The sequence below is a fragment of the Penaeus japonicus genome, unplaced genomic scaffold (assembly GCF_977035675.1).
Source record: "Penaeus japonicus unplaced genomic scaffold, GWHDUDI00000001_assembly GWHDUDI00000029, whole genome shotgun sequence".
Lineage (NCBI taxonomy): Eukaryota > Metazoa > Arthropoda > Malacostraca > Decapoda > Penaeidae > Penaeus > Penaeus japonicus.
This window is the reverse complement of record NW_028234431.1, coordinates 32,736,322-32,741,321: the sequence shown is the minus strand read 5'-3', so window position 1 is coordinate 32,741,321 and position 5,000 is coordinate 32,736,322. Positions and strand designations below refer to the sequence as shown.

Genomic DNA, 5,000 nt, shown 5'->3' with positions numbered 1-5,000 from the left:
CATTCACCCTTTCTCTCTCTCTCTCTCTCTCTCTCTCACCCTTTCTCTCTCTCATTCACCCTTTCTCTCTCTCTCTCTCTCTCACTCACCCTTTCTCTCTCTCTCTCTCACTCGGTCCTCCGTATATCGCTCCCAGTGTACCTTTGTCTATCTGTCTAGATGCACCATACACTTTACCTCTCAAAACGTCCAACTGTCTCTTGAATAATGTAATATATATACACGTAAAAACACTGGAAAAGTTGCGGAATTTCATTAAAGCTCAGAAGAAAATGTAAAAAAAAAATATCTTTAAAAAGAAAAAAGAAAAAAACAAAAAAAATCTCCTCCGAAATGTATTCCCACATCTGCTCCTGATATTAAGTTAATGAACCATTTATATACATGACACAAACAAGATCTATTTTTGAAGAATATATATTTTTATTTCACTTTTTTTTTTTGTATCTACCAGGGGAGAGGATTAGTAGGGAAGGGAAAAATGGCATTATGATATTGATGCTATTAAATCTCTACTTACCTGGAACTGAAAACCAGGGTGTATTCAATTAATTAATTGGATTGTTGGGACTATGGATAAATCTATTTTCGTTGTATGTTTGCTTGTTGGTCTGTTTGTCCGTTTGTCTGTCTGACTATTTTCAATATATGTTAGTTTGTCCGTCTGTCTGTTCTGCTTTTTGTCTGTCTTTATGTCTCTGTTTGTCTATCTGTCTGTTTGCCTCTGTTTTTCTGTCTGTGAGTCTCTGTCTGTCTGTCTGTCTCTGTCTGTTCGTCTACCTGTTTATTTGTCTCTCTCTCATAATATCATGTTATGTTAACATGGTTGTTATCATTAGTATTAACATCATTGTTGTTTTGTAATAACAACAGTGATCACAATAAAGACAACAACAATAGTTCTATGAATAGTAATAATAGTAATACCAATGATAATGGTGGTCACAATAGTGCTAATGACAATAATGACAATGATAATAAAAATATCAACACTAATAATGATAATAACAAAAATAACATCAGTAATATTAATAATGATGCTACTAATAATAACAGTAATGATAGTAACGATAATGACAACGACAGCAATAGCAATAACATGAAATGTAATGAAAGCAATAACAAAACAAGCAACAGTGATCAAAGCATTAACAACAACAGCAACAATAATGATACAAATTATTAAACAAACAGTAACAAACCTCAAATGTTACAAAGGACAAAAACAACAACAAAGAACAAAGAAAGCATCATCATCAAAAGAACAAAGACAAGCAAAACTGGTCTGAAATCTCTAATCAACTTGTAAAGAAGATTTATGGCACAGAGTCTTAGCAGAACCGAAGAACAGAAAGATTACCTCTTCCACGTCGGCAGAACCAATGGATATCAGTAGAACGGGACAAAAGAACAGAACTTCTATCTCTCAGAACAGCAGAAAAAAAAACAAAAAAAACAGGAGAAGAAAGGTTTAGAACTCCAAAAAGAACTTTCTCAGAGGAAAAGAACCTCTCTCTTTCTCAACAGGAGAGAGAAGGCATACATAACTTCTCTCTTTCTCAACAGAGCAGAAGGCATAGAAACTCTCTCTTTCTCAACAGGAGAGAGAAGGCATAGAACTTCTCTCTTTCTCAACAGAGCAGAAGGCATAGAAACTCTCTCTTCCTCAACAGGAGAGAGAAGGCATAGAAACTCTCTCTTTCTCAACAGAGCAGAAGGCATAGAAACTCTCTCTTCCTCAACAGGAGAGAGAAGGCATAGAAACTCTCTCTTTCTCAACAGAACAGTAGGCATAGAATTCTCTTTCTCAACAGGAGAGAGAAGGCATAGAAACTCTCTTTCTCAACAGGAGAGAGAAGGCATAGAATCTCTCTCTTTCTCAACAGGAGAGAGAAGGCATAGAATCTCTCTCTTTCTCAACAGGAGAGAGAAGGCATAGAAACTCTCTTTCTCAACAGGAGAGAGAAGGCATAGAAACTCTCTTTCTCAACAGGAGAGAGAAGGCATAGAAACTCTCTCTTTCTCAACAGGAGAGAGAAGGCATAGAATCTCTCTCTTTCTCAACAGATCAGAAGGCATAGAAACTCTCTCTTTCTCAACAGGAGAGAGAAGGCATAGAACTTCTCTCTTTCTCAACAGGAGAGAGAAGGCATAGAACTTCTCTCTTTCTCAACAGAGCAGAAGGCATAGAAACTCTCTCTTCCTCAACAGGAGAGAGAAGGCATAGAAACTCTCTCTTTCTCAACAGGAGAGAAGACACAGAACTTCTCTCTTTCTCAACAGGAGAGAGAAGGCATAGAAACTCTCTCTTTCTCAACAGAACAGAGAAGGCATAAAACTCTCATTCTCAACAGGAGAGAAGACACACAACTTTTCAGCATCTCGACATAGCTTCTCTTTCTCTCTCTCTCTCACCAGAAGAACAAACACTCACTCAACTTCAAACGACACGCCAAACACTACTTATAATCCATGGCAAAGCAAGGGCGAAGCTTCGAAGCAGAGTGTTGCCTCGGTGCTTCAAATAAGGGATGTAAAAGAGATTTTATAGCGCGGGGAAAGGGCACGAAATGAGATGGTTCAATTAAGGATTCGGTTTTGTTTCGAAATGGAGACAAGGGAGATGGTGGGTTTCAATTCTGTTGGCGTTGCTCGGTGGAAGAGGGAATTTCTGGTGAAAGTGGGAGATAAAAGAAGGATATAAAAAGAAAAATTGAAGGTGGAAGAGGGAATTTCTGGTGAAAGTGGGAGATAAAAGAAGGATATAAAAAGAAAAATTGAAGGTGGAAGAGGGAAGGTCTAATAAAAGTGGAGGGTTTGGTAAAAGTGGTGGTGGGGGAAGTAAAAAGTAAAAAAAAAAAAAAAAAAAAGATAGACGGTGGAGTAGGGAAACTTTTGATAAAGTGGGGGAGGGTAAGATTTGATAAAGGCAGAAGAGGGAAATATTTGATAAAGTTAGAAGAGGGAAAATTTTGATAATGGAGGAAGAGTAAAAAATCTGGCAAAGGTAGACAAAAAAAAATCAAAGCTAAATCAACGAATAGGTTCAAGCTCGACTATGTTTGAAAAGTGGAACGAGAAAGACTTGATACAATGAAATAAATAAATCTTATAACATAAATCTTATAAAATAAATCTTATAAAAAACTAATGTGAAGAAGATTTTCGCCATGGAATTCTTTATGAGTAAATATTTGAGAAAAGAATTGAGTAAATGTGTGGAGTCTGAGGTGTAAGGAAAGGCGAAGGGGGAGAGGAAGGGAAAATACAAAGGGGTTAAGAGTGGAGCAAAGTCAATAATGAAGGAAAGAAGGATATATAAAAGACTATAAAAAGGAGAACAAAAAGGACGAGAGAGAGAGGGAGAGACAGACAGACAGAGAGAGAGAGAGAGAGAGAGAGAGAGAGAGAGAGAGAGAGAGAGAGAGAGAGAGAGAGAGAAAGAAAGAAATGATAAAGAGGGAAATAGGTAAAGAGATAGAGAGATAAAGATATGAAAAAATAAAAAGCTAAAGCGATTGAGAGAGACAGAGACATAGAGAGAGAGAGATAGAGATAGATAGATAGATAGAGAGAGAGAATAGGCAGAGAGAGAGAATGAGATAGAGAAAGAGAATAAGAAAGAGAGAGAGAATGAGAGAATCAAAAAAGAAAGAAAGAGATAGAGAGAGAGAATGAAGCAGAGAGAGAGAATGAGATAGAGAGAGAGAATAAGAAAGAGAAAGAGAGAATGAGAGAATCAAAAAGAAAGAGATAGAGAGAGAGAACAGAAATGAAAAAGAAAAAAAAAAAAAAACACAAAGAAAAATATGAGCGAGCAAATCATACTTCCTTACGAAATAAAACTGCTTTATAAAGAGGGTCTTCAAAGAGGCTTTACTAATGGCGTGTAATGGTAAGTGAAGGCTTTAGGTATGGGCGCCATTAGAAAAAAGGGGAATTTACCAACTATAAAATCCTATATGAGGAAATAATGTGTCTAGCGAGATTTGTTTTGGGAAACATGAATTTCTTAAAGTGATTTGGTATTTACAGCTGATAAAACTCTTACTGTTTTCAAGGCTGCGTGGGTTTGATGAGAAGGTAAGCGCACTCTTTCTTTCTTTCTTTTCTCTCTTTCTCTTTCTCTCTCTTTCTCTCTCTCACACATATCTCGCTATATGTGTGTGTGATTGTGTGTGTGTGTGTGTGTGTGTATATATATATATATATATATATATATATATATATATATATATATATATATATATATATATATATATATATATATATATATATATACATACAACACACACACACACACACACACAACACACATTACATATATATATATATATATATATATATATATATATATATATATATTATATATATTATATATATGTGTGTGTGTGTGTGTGTGTGTGTGTGTGTGTTTGTGTGTGTATTTGTGAATGTGTGCACGCATTTTTTTTATCTTTTTAATTTTGCAAGAAGGCACGTCGGAGAAAAGTCCATGCAAAATAGAGATAAGGAAAAATATTTATCGATAGATGAAAAAAAAAGCATCCCCCCCCCCCGAAAAAAAAAAATGTCTAAAAGTTTACGTACACAAATTTTCACATTTAAGAAGTTTATAGATCTAATTTTTAACTAAACTTTACATGAACGAAATTTCCTAAAAAAATAAGAAATTTATTTGACCCCAAAACAAGTGAGATGTTTTACTTAAGGAATTTTAACTTATTATTTTTTTATGACTAGCATTTTTGTTCTTGTAATTATGATATTAACTAAATGATTATGATAATCTTAACGACTGTAATCTCTATAATAATATTACCGTCAAGGGCTATGGTTATTGTATCTTTTTCATTAATATTATCACTCTCATTACCATCATTATTATTGTTATTATTATCATCATCATCATTGTTATTGTCTTTATTATCATTGTCATCATTATTATTGTTATTATTATCAGTATCACCCTTATTATTGTCATCAGTATAATTATTATC

The 5,000-nt window shown here is 34.5% G+C and overlaps 1 protein-coding gene across 1 annotated transcript in view; it reads right to left on the bottom strand.

Annotated features, from left to right (window-relative positions):
* LOC122258844 (uncharacterized) overlaps positions 1-5,000 on the bottom strand; it is a 62,047-nt gene that overhangs the window by 33,728 nt on the left and 23,319 nt on the right. The window lies entirely within an intron of this gene.